The sequence below is a fragment of the Neopsephotus bourkii genome, unplaced genomic scaffold, assembly GCF_033783945.1.
Source record: "Neopsephotus bourkii isolate Nb327-2 ecotype Australia unplaced genomic scaffold, CSIRO-AGI_Nbou_v1 NB_1082, whole genome shotgun sequence".
Classification (NCBI taxonomy): Eukaryota; Metazoa; Chordata; class Aves; order Psittaciformes; family Psittacidae; genus Neopsephotus; species Neopsephotus bourkii.
In genome coordinates, this window is record NW_026901570.1 from 424,748 (window position 1) to 436,815 (window position 12,068).

General features: G+C 39.8%; 1 protein-coding gene across 1 annotated transcript in view; it reads left to right on the top strand.

Moving 5' to 3' along the window:
* The window catches only part of MAF (MAF bZIP transcription factor), a 60,490-nt gene extending 52,899 nt beyond the window's left edge, over nt 1-7,591 (top strand). The window contains exon 3 of the mRNA XM_061362154.1: nt 6,802-7,591. The gene's annotated coding sequence lies outside the window, so the exon portion shown is untranslated. The remainder of the gene's footprint in view (nt 1-6,801) is intronic.
* Nucleotides 7,592-12,068: the final 4,477 nt, after the last annotated feature.

The window sequence follows — 12,068 nt, forward strand, 5'->3', positions numbered from 1 at the left end:
CAGTTAAAGCAAAGAAGTGAAAATGGGTCAAACTATGTAAACATCGGTTAGAAAAACACACTGTCCAGCCAAAGCATTGTAGAAGTGCTCTTAAGAAGAATGGTTTTTAAACTTAATTTAAACATGGTTTTCTAACTTGGGTAAAAACTCAGTTCAGACAAGGCTTAAGCCACTTTTTTATGCCACAAAGAATTACTGAGGCATGCTGAGAGTTTATTTAGTCTTTGCTTGTTCTGAGGCTGTGTTTCACTCTGCAGTCATTGTTTGCTCCTTGCTGTCAGCATGTTGTTACCTCTCGGCAGCTCAGGATTCACTGAGAGCCTCAGTGTGTTTTGAAGCAGAGTTTAATCGCCAATGGGACCTGTACGAATGCTACAAAACATTGTTCACAAATATTTACTCGAATTTTGAAATGAATTGAGGTAGACTCTGCTATTGAACTCTTAGTGTTTGCTTTCTGCAAACATTCAGGTTCAAGTTCTTATTGACATGGCTGTGATGGATGGGATCCTTTACATAAGTCTCAAGGCCAGGAGGGTGCTTTTGCACCAGAGCAATCAGGAGTAGAAGAAATATCACGTGCCATATCTGAGCAGTCACTGCTAAGTAGCAGCCGTCAGATAATGAGAAGATACAATTACTGATTTATTGGTAGTACCTGAGTTCCAGAGGAACAAAATTTTAAAATTCAGAAAAATTCTCTCTCTGTTCCAGGGAAGGTCTCTATATACAAACAAAAATATGTTCTTTATTAAAAAAAATTTTTTTTTCAAAGTTTTTCTTTGTTTGTTATGTTTCATCTTACATGAAATAAGGGCAAAATCATTTGAAGGTGGTCGAGAATGTGTTTTTTAAGAATAATTTATTTAGTATGCAGTAACATTTGCATGACTCTGTATGTTTGTATTTTAAAGTTTTGTGCTTCAGTGAAGACAGTGATTTATTTGCAGATTTGCTGATTTACCCTAAACTTCCAGGGTTTTAATGTTTTTGGTTAGAGTGACAGAATGTTTTAAATTTGTTTGGGGCTTTTTATTTTTTTTGTTTGCTTGTTTTAGTCTGATTAAGTTAAGAGAGGTGGAATAATGAAGAAAAATTATAGCTGATAGATATAAAAACTTGCTCATTTTTGGCATTATGGTATACTGCTTTAGGAACCTGTTCCTGACATCCCCTTCATCCACACCTCTTACTGGTGTGTTAAATGTTGGGAGTTTGAACCTAAAATTTGGCCAAGTTGTATTACATAGAAGCATTCCCCAGATACCTCAATGTGCGCAGGGCAAGTCATACAACGTAAGCTCACTGTATCGGAAGGCATCACTGCTGTATACCAGCTATATGCTTGGGAGCATGAAGTCAGATTTTGGGGGAGAAAGCCACTGCCCGTGGCTTTTACTGGAGTTCATGTCTGGCAACTGAGACTGATCATTGTTTCGGCTTACCTGATCTGAACACTTCTGCTTCCATTGTAAAGGACATATTCTTCACAGTGGAATGAAAACCAGCTGGTTCTTCTCACCATCTGCAGTACCTCTGCAGAAGTAGGGAGACTTACCAAAGATCATCATAATGAGGAACGTTTTGTACTGATGATGGTCAAAATGCAAAACCACAATGGGAGAAAGGATTGTCTTCAAGGGAAACAAACAAACATTTTGGGTTGAAGAGCAGCCCAGATGAGATGGCTTTCTTCAGCTTGTCTGTGAGGTTAAACTTGTCAAAGGATTCTCTGCTAAGCATAGGAGATAATTTTATAAATGGCAGTTGGGCAATTAATGTTAACCATCAATATCAGAATGGCTTAGATTGCATGATTAACTAGTAAGAGTTTTGAGCTGGCTGGTAATTTTAGATTAAATAGCCAGGGAGCCAGTGACTTGAATATTGATGAATATCCTGTGTTTTATTAATATGCATTCTCTATAAATTAGAAGCTTAGTACACAATGAAGAAACCTAATGCTCTTGCTATTTTTCATTGCCACAGGTAAAGCTGAATAATTCATGGCAATTAATTTATTTCACTGATTTAGCCTTTTGGAGGGGGTGGGGGGGTGGAAGTTGAGCACAAGTAATCTGCAGGTATTTATTTTTTTTCATGATTATTTATTGTAAATAACTCACAAAACACATTTGAAGACTAATTCTTAGTTGAAGGAATTTTTTTGTATTCTTCAACTGGAGAAATTAGGAGGAATATGGGCAGAACTGCAAGTATCCCACTAGTCATTACAAGAGCCCAAATGAATTTTAAATTGCAAAAAAGCACAGCTACTTGCAAATACAACCCAGTTAGGATCAGACTCATGTTGATCTGTATTGATTGGTGCAATACTGGTTACATTACATGTTTCTGCTCCTCCTTCGATTAATTGTAGTTCTTTAGGACCAAGATTTTCTTATAAATATTTTTATGTGTGCAGAATTTGCTATCCGTACTTAGCCCCTAAGGCGTTAAAAATGGCATAGGTGAAATTCTGCCCCTTTGCAATCCAAGGGGAGATTTACCATTGATTTTGGAAGATCCAGGATTCCACCTACTGAAGGAAACATTCTTGAAAATCCTTTTTGTGCAAATAGAGCAATAACGCATCCAGCACAGATGACATTTTGTATTTGAGCGAGGCTTCAGAGAATCCAAATATAGATTCTAAATTCTTTTTTATGTAGGGGGAGATGGTGCAGCTTTAAGTACAAGATGAAATGTTGCAGCACTATGATCATTTGCCAGTTCTGCAGCTCAGGGTGGCTGCAGCTCCGTTTCAGTGTCATGCAGTCATATCCAGAGTAAGTAATATCCAGAAACACAAGAGGAGGAGGAGGCTGTATGATTACTGGCTCTCCCTTTTGCTGGTTCTTATAACATGATGCACAGTATTGAGAGTTGCATAGCATGCAATAAATTATTGGCTCACTATGCTCCTTCTATAGGTTTGTTTAGGGCACTACTCTAGTACCAGCTCTGGAGGATCATTTGTCCTTCCCAGAAATTCCTCTCAGATATAAACTTCTGGCTTGATTCGCAGAGGGAAAAAAAACAACACCAACTCCATGTCTTATTTTTACCGTAATTTCTTAGTGTACACAACAATTTACATTACAGAACTACTTAAGAAAATAGTTCTGGCAATATCTGGAGATTATTTTAATTTGTAGGTGAATGATTTTGTCAAGAGGAGGCAAGAGGTTAAGGAAGGTTTTTGTGTTTTTGTGACTTGTCAACATGAAGTATTAGCAAATGAAACACAGGGTCTTCCTCCTCTCCTTTCTTCCTTCCTTCCTCTCTTCTTTCCTGCGTTCCTTTTTCCTTTCATTCTTCCCTTCGTTCTTTCTTTTTTGTGTACAGAGAAGCTTCTGATCCGTTACCTAGCCAGATTATGTTGAATTGTGTTTGGCTGTAAAAGAAACCTAAAGTACCTCATCAAAAAGTATTGTGAGGTCCTCATTCACTTTTTCCATTTGTCTAGCACAGATGGTGCAGGAGGGCACCAGTCTTATTGATAGAATAAGGATTTTTGACACTTGGTTTTGATTTAAACAGACAAATCCTCTTAAGAAAATGTGTTCATTAGTTGGCCTAATTTACTAATGAGGAGAGGTATTCAGCATTGCTGATTTTAATAAAACTGTATTTATTTAACACTGCACAAAGCAAATGCTGGAATAACCTAGATTGTACCTGCAGTGAATTTGAATGCCTAGAGCTGAGACTTTAGAGAGGAGGTAGATACATTGCAACACGGCTAGGTTTTGCTGCAGTGTGACAATGTGATCTAGGATCCAATCCAGACTTCTCAGAAATCAATGGAAATTCTACCCTTGACTTTACTGGGCTTTGGATCCAGCTCCAGTTGTGCCAGAGCAGTAATGAAATGACTCCAGCTTGAGGGAAGAATTTTCTGTCTTAACAAATTCAGTGGTTTGTATTGATAAATTTATTTATATAGGGGGTCCTGATGTCAAGTTGGAATGGTTTTCACACATGCCTTTCTCTGACCCTCCCTCTTAATCACAGTTCCTTGAAATGAAATAAATTTCTGTTTTCTGACCACTAACATACGTCTCAGCTGAACAATGAAATTTCATAGATGATTATGATGTGAAAATCAAATTAATTGTAAGCTTGCTTAAAATGTGACCTGACTGTACACAAAAACTCCTTGAGCTTTCTGAACCCTTCAGCAAAATTGGTTGTGTTCAAAACCATGACAAAACATAAAACTAAGTCAGTTTTGTGTAATTTGGGGTTTTATTATGCGTACTTCTGCATCACTTCAGAGTCCTCGATATAATTCTTATTTGATCCTAAACTCTTACAAAGAGCCCAAGAATAGAAGATGTGCTGAGGTTAGGACCAGAAAAGACTATTTCCAACATCTATTGCAACCTGAGTCCCCCATAAACATCTAGGACTCAGCGAGAATCGTACCCAGCTCTTTTTGGTGGAAGTACAGTGGTGACCTTCTAGATTGATTAAAGACGTGACATTGATTGACTTTGAAGGGAGCCACATCCACCCTTCTTCTGCCAAAAAGGCAGTGGCTGCAATGTGAAGCCTTAAGAATGGGGCATTGCTCTTCCAAGTACATGGAAGGCATCCAAGGGTAACGGGATAATGCAGATAATGGGATAGGGTTTCTCCCCTCCACTCCCTCAAATACCATATAGCTAGATTTTAGCTATCTAGATTCAGGCCTTAGAAGACTTTTCTCTGATAGCTGTTTAAAAGATGAAATAGCTAAGGAAATGAGCTCTTTTTATAGGTTATGTAGGATGTTCGGTGGTTGAGAATGTCAAAAAGGACTGGTAATGTTGACTCCGCAGGGACCTTTAATGGTGATGGAAGATGATGCTGTGAGGACTGCTGTGAACAGCACAGTGGAAAGGACAGTGTGGTGAGGAAAGAGCTTTGTTCCTCTGGCAAACCCACCTCCGATGGTTTTACATGCTGTCACTTTGGGGTATCTAGTTTGAAAGATGCTAGAATGGCCCAATTTTCCAAAGATACACAGTATCTTAGCAATATCTGGTCTAAGGCACCTTTGGTGGGCACCGAGAAATATTGGTCTCTAAAATTGCCGCTTCTGAAAATCTAGACCACTGAACCTGATATGAACTATCAGAAACCACAGACAAGGGAACATTTATGTTGAAGAATGCATAACGTCTTGAAAACTACAAATCAAAATAATTCACCCTTTTATGTGTAAATCTCCTCTTTGATGCAGGAATTGAAAAGCTGTCTGGTTTCCTTGTAGGTTCCATAAGCAAGCAGCGTGCGACTGTATCCTCTAGAATGCTATTTAAGTGCTATTTAAAGTGCAGACCTGTTAAGGTCAGTCAAGCTCATCTGTATGCTAAACTGAACCCACCAAACTTACACCTAAAATCGGCAAGCAAGGAGGTCTCGAGTTCCATAGTTCCCTTCTGACAAGGGTACAGCCTGACAAATGGTGAAGCACTGGAATATCAAAGTGCCTTTTCAGGAATAACAATAAAATCAGAGGCAGAAACACACCAAGTCCTGATACAGGTGTCTGCTGTTCTACAATAGTCTTTCTCAGGTATAGCACCATTGGCTCGTTGCAAGGGGGCAGAGGCAGGAGCTGCAAACTGCCACAATAGCATCAGCAAATTTAGATCCTTCATGGTGCATTTTGGAGCTGGTAGAAAGACTGAAAAGTCACTGCAAGAAGCTCACGAGGAAGGGATTACTGTAACTTGCTGGATTTACTGTAAGCATATTGAAAAGAAACTTTTCGATGCAAACATGGAAAGGCAGTGTGATGTGTTTTGCTCATATTCCAGTTGCTTTCCTCTGTCCTGGTGCCTTAATACAGATCCTGTTGAAGTCAATAGCTGTCTTGACTTTCAGAAGGATGATGCCCCTAAATAGCTACTTTAGGAAGTGTACTTTGCTTGGTGATAACACAAAGCAGAGGGTGGATGATTAACACCAATTAGGATTATTTAGGAGAACCTAGAAAACAATAGGTCCATAAATCTTTGTCTTATCAATTGTAGTTCCTCCTGAGTAATTTAGTCATCATTGGTCAACCTGTGTGTTTCACTGTTTGTTAAATAGAGATCTGATTGATGTTAACTGAAGTTTTGTGGAAATGTTGAAGGTACAATATGACTTAGTAAACCAGCAGAGTGTTAAAAAAAAAGAAAAAGAAATCTGTTGTTTTTCAACGTTTCTAATTTATAGCAAATCCTCTACAGTTTTTCCCCAGGTTATATTTAGTAAATTTAAGGTGACTATAATAGCCTTGCTTCTCTTGGGTTGCACTTCAGTTCTATTCCAGTGTCTCAGTTTGGAGCCTGGGTTGGTTTTGCAGTAAGCCCCTGATTGTCTCCATTTGCTGGTCACTTGTGCAGCTGCAGAGCAGCTTCAGTGTGCACAGATTCCTTCCAGAGAAGACCCACTGTAGAGCTCTCTCCAAAAGCAAGCCAGGGCTTGGAGCATTCAGCTCTGATCCAAGGGGTCAGGCACACCACCACAAAGTCCTTCAGGGTGTATGTAACCCTGCTTTGCAAGAGGATTGCTATCAAACTGCCCAGCCTCAAGTGGAGTTGTGCTATAGAAAAGGTTAAATGCTTTATGTGACACCCTTTTTTCGTAGTGACTGGCAGTCTTGTGACTCCTGCTCCTCTTTCTTTCACCAAGACTTCTGGTTCATTATCCTTTCTGTTCATTAACTGCCCCATCTTCTGTGGCTGTTCCTCCTTGCTGCTGTCATTTTCTTCTTCTGCTTTCATCACTTTTTGTCATCCCTTTTCCAATTTCCAACCTTAGTCTCCCAGAAGACCTGGAGTGGTGACACCTGGATGCAGAGGAGATCACACTGCTTATAAATCTGAATCATAAGGAGGCCAAAAGTTTCTTCAGAAGCAGGAGGTAAGCCAGGACTGCTGGTGGGTGTGAGGAACAGGAGCAATGCCACATTCGTTTCAGAAGATGAAGGCAGCATTCCTGAGGATGGAGACTTTGGGGCAGTATCACGATCCTGTACAGGAAGCTTGAAGAGATGTTCAGTGGGGGAGCACACCGTCCAGCCGGCTGCTCTGTTTGGTTTAGTATATGGACCTTTGGGGTCTGCACACCAGAGACTGAAAACTCTTGACTTACCCTAAATTCCCTCTTTGTGGACCTCTGATGTGATAGGAACAGCACAAAAAATACTATATACCTGCTCTGCTGTAATTTTTTCAGCCTGTTAACTTTCCCAGGACTACTTTCTGCTCAAATTACTGGAACTTAATTACATGAGGCTTAATTTCAGTTGCCTGGGCAGCTTTAAAAACCATATATTCAAATTTGAACCACAAAGGCAGAATTTTGGGAGCCTCTTTGTCCTCTCATTTTGTGTTAGTTTAAATGAAGAAACTGTGCCTGTGAATCTCTGCTTCATTGCACCTATTCCAAGTCAGTCGCACTTTGGGAGAGACTTCCCAGACTCTCAACAGTTTAAGGGGAACACAGCCTACACTTATGTTTTTAGTTTATGTTTTTGAAACTGTGCAAACAATAGATGTTTGTCTTCTGCTTATGCATTTTCTTGTAAATAAAATGTGTTGAGACCATAGATGGAGTTACACTGACTTTATGCTGGATAAAAATTTGTATTGACATTTTACACAGACGTGTTATATTATCTGTACATTTTTCTCTTAGATATTGCTACATTTAATTGCAACAACAACAACAACAAAAAAAAAAAAAGTAAAAGGGAGAACCAAGGGAGAAGTGTGGAGGAGAAAGAAGAGGAAAGGACACAGATGGGGAATGGTGGAGTTGGAGGATAGCACTAGCTATCAAAGCATTATCTGAGAATTCTTATGATTAGGACTTAACATCTTTCTGACCTCTCCATTTCATTATGATCTTCTGCTTAGGTGATAAGTAATAAATGGCCTCTAAATTTTATTGCATTTGATAACTTTCTTTTTGCATTGGTTTATTCGCCTCCATTAGATCTTATCTGTGTTAAGGCATGAAGACTTAATGTTTCTGCTGAGGCTGACTTGTTCTGGTATATCTGTGTTGTTATTTAGCTAGTAAGTGTCCCACAGCAATTCATCGAGTAACACTTCTATCTATCACACTGGGATGATCAAGAATACATCGCAGCTGATGTGTAAACACCGATGGGTATCTGGGGTTGGGCACCCACCTCCAAGTCAGCAGATAAAAAACTCTCCAAAGAGCCAACAAAAGAGGGCTTTTTTTAAACATCCCAACCCACCAGTGGATTATCCTTAATGCATTGGCATTATTCCCCTTCCTTCCTCTGCAGGAATGTTCGCCTGGCTCTGCAGCCCTGGGGATTTTTCTGTTACAGCATGCAGAAGAAATGAAGTGCAAGACTGATTTGTAATAGTTCACAGCACTTCTTTTCTCTGCAGCTTGGGATCATCTTATTTACCTCCAAAGAGGCAAGTGTAGTAAGCAGCACCTCTTTTTCAGGAGTAATGTTGCCTCATCAGCATGGCCATGCACGAGAGGGCTCCTTGCAGGGGCTGGCTGTTGTTTCTAGGAGCGCACTGACATATCTTCAAGGGCTGAGGGTTCAGCTTCTTCTGCGTGAGAGGGGAAAGGAAATGACCTTCACCCAACTGAGCGGGGAACAACAGGAAACCTTCACAGCCTGAAGCTCCTGCCATTTCCCACCCCCCATAATCCGGCATTCAGGGACCATTTTGACAAACTGTCAGGGGTTTTGTTGGGGTTTAGCTGCCGCAAATATATTAGCAAAGTATGGTGATGATTCATGGCGAAATGGTATACACTGATTTAAGTGATGGACTAGTCATTCTGTAATGGACTTGAGAATTCCCAATCAGATTGTACTTAGTTTTATCAAGCAGGAAGCTGGCAGGCTATGTTTTAATCAACTGATAGCATCGCTTGGCAATTGGCATCCAGCTAGTGAACAGAGTATTTCTCAAAGACCAGCTCTCTCAGCTGCAAACAGCAACATCCACTGAGATGTTTCAGGTTTACCTCCTATTTCTGTTTAGCATATTTCTTTCCCAAATGAAACTTTCAGCTGGAAGTTCAGAGAGATGCAGCACATCAGTTCCTCTGCTGCTCTTTCTCCAGTGTTAGAGGGGGAATGGATGAGGCAGAACACATTTGCTCCACCCTCCAGGAAGCTATGTTGAAACAACCTCCTGGATATAGCAGAGAATCTCAGAACCATGCAAATTCAAGAATTTGATGCTGGCACAAGTTTTTGAGTGTTCACATTGTGTAGGTGCACTAAATCTAAAACGTGGGGCCACACTAGGCCAGACATGGCCTTTTCTCCTTTGAGTCAGGCTTTTTCATGACCCATTATCTACTTTATCACCAAAGATGTACCCTGTGTTCTGACCTGTGCCAATAGACAGCAAGAATGGTTTCCTTTCTGATAAAACTCATCAGCATCTTCATTACTTCTGGGAAAGGCCAGCTCCCATTGAGTATCTTCACAGTACAAATAGCTACTTAAATAATTTCCTAATCAGGATTTGTATTCTATCACAACTATTGAGTGTGCAGCCATCTACACCTAAGTAACTACACTCAAGCACAGAGTCAAACCTGGGGAGCTCGTTTGTTGTGCCTAGCTCCTGTATAGTAGTTACTGTGCTTAGCAACCCACCTCCAATATAAATATATCTGCTACTCTGAAGAACAGGCTTTGAAAAGCACCAGAAGGGATCACTCCCCCATAAGGGTTTTTTCCAACATTGCAGAGCAGTTAGGATTTTCAAGGAGAATTTTTTCTCCCAGTTAGGTTTCCCATCCAGTCAGATCAAGATTTCACCCTGTGCTGGAAAAGCTCTGGTGCAACTTGCTGCTATGGGTCATGAACCCCATCTAAAAATGGGTTCTGTCCAAACTGCTCTTGAGCCATGCAGGCATGGAGGGAGATAGCATATGTCCATGAAGCTGGCTATAGGGAACCATCCATGATGTCTTTGCATAGGGGTCAGTGGTCCGCTAGCCAAAATATATAATCCTGTTGGTTTAAAAGTGATCAAATATTTGGGGCCCTTGGAAAAGACTGATGATTGACAGGATGCAAAATAATCATATTCCCCAAAAGTAATAAAAATGAAAGTGAAGTATAAGGAACAGAACACTTCAGCAGACAATATCACCTGCCTCAAAAACTGACGTTAAAGTTTCTAATGTTAGAAGCACCAAAAGGACATGTGAAAGCAAAGCTGAAAAGAAGTCTTCTGTCTTCTTTCCCTGCAGCAGAGAGCATATCATTTCCCAGGGGTCATTTTCTGTGTAAAAATTCCTATTTGTACGTTTTAGATATTAAAATAAAAATGTATCTTGCAAATATATCCAATAAGTCAATTTTAAAGCAAGTTAATTCACATATCCAAGCGTTATCACAGAATAAGTGGGAAAAATCCCCCAGCCAGATGTGAAGAGTCTAATCTTGACATTCTTGCTTTTTGGGTTCATTTATTCCAGTGTTTGCTCACTTTTATGAAAACTTTGCTGATGGAATGATCTATTTTTAAGAGCATCTCTAGGGACAGGAGGCCACATTACAATATGTCATTCAGGCAGTCTCTCCCAGATCATAAACTCTATGGAAACAGAATAGCACTGGAATAGCAGATTCCTCCTCCTTTTCCTTTTTCTTAGCATACCTTTTCCAGCCCAGTGTACTCTTCCTCATACTATCTGAGCCCATGCAGGCAGGCTGCTCATCTCCGTGTTGTAGAGAAATAGACTGCAACATGCATCAGCCCTTGCTCTACCTGGCTGGCTCATCCTGTCTCACATTACCTCATACACAGATTGGGATTTTCCCTTCTGTTTCTGGGCTTTCACTTGTATTACCTCGCTTTTCATATTTTGTGTCTATAGGTGCTACTATGTGAACTGATGAACTGGAGAACTGATCCTGATGAAAAAAATACCTGAAAATAAAAGCCCAAGTTTCAGACTGTTTTCCCTTGTCTGAATCACTGCATTTCTGTCAAAAAGTTGGCCACTGATCCATTTATGTCCACATAGACAGGGCTTCCACTTTTAAGATTCATTGCCTGTTATCATGGAATTCTGCTAATTACCATAGAACCTTGCTAGCAACTTGCTTGAGACACCAATTTCAATGTAGTAAAGCACTTGCAACTTGCATAAATCTCAATGTGCAAATCTATGTGCGTCCTTTGAGTAAAAATAGGTTTTCTGGGATCCTGTTTCTCTAGATACTAACATTCAAATCTAAAGCCAGGTCTTCAATTCCCAGCTCATCCGGTTGACCCCAAAAACCATAATAAATTTTATTTTGTATGGTAAATCTGTTCCAGGTTACCACACCCACTGCATATTTCTGCATGTAGGAATTGTGCACCAAACTATCTGGTCTAACTAATACTAGGTTATTGTGCCTACTACTGCACTTACAACACAACTTTGCAACAGGAAAATAATCCTTGTCTTTTTAAACACTGAGGAGAGCAGAAAAAAGGACAACATCAGGTCTAAGCCTGCTCTGACAATTTCTCATTTCCATTTATTCAGAAAAAAATCATAATTGAGACTTAAGAAAGAAAGAAAAGCCCTCCATGACTTTAAGTGTAAAATCCATTTTAGTAGCAGGAAGCTGTTATATGGTTAGAGCAGTTATTTTTATTGTCTGTCTGGGTATAGTTTTTAACTGCAGGCACAGAATAAATCAATAGTGTCATAAAGCTACTCTCACCCTCTGCCCTTTCTAAAGGGACATTGTTCAGTGTCTGTGCTGGATGTGACACAGACTACTGCTTTGATGCGCAGAATTACTCCACAACTAATGTGCTAAGGAGAGCTGTGAGTGTGAACCGTATTTACCTGTGTCTCTTTGTCTGTATCATCTCAGAATCATCAGATTAAAAGCAAAATAAAACATGGATACATACAGAAAAATGTGCAGAAGTTCTTCATTGGAACAAAGGGTCATTCAGGTTATTCTCTTAGAAATTATATTTTCAATGAATTAGTCCATTCATAAATCTCCTCAAGTGACATATTTCCTAGACTATCCAAGAAGAGAAAGCATACAATGA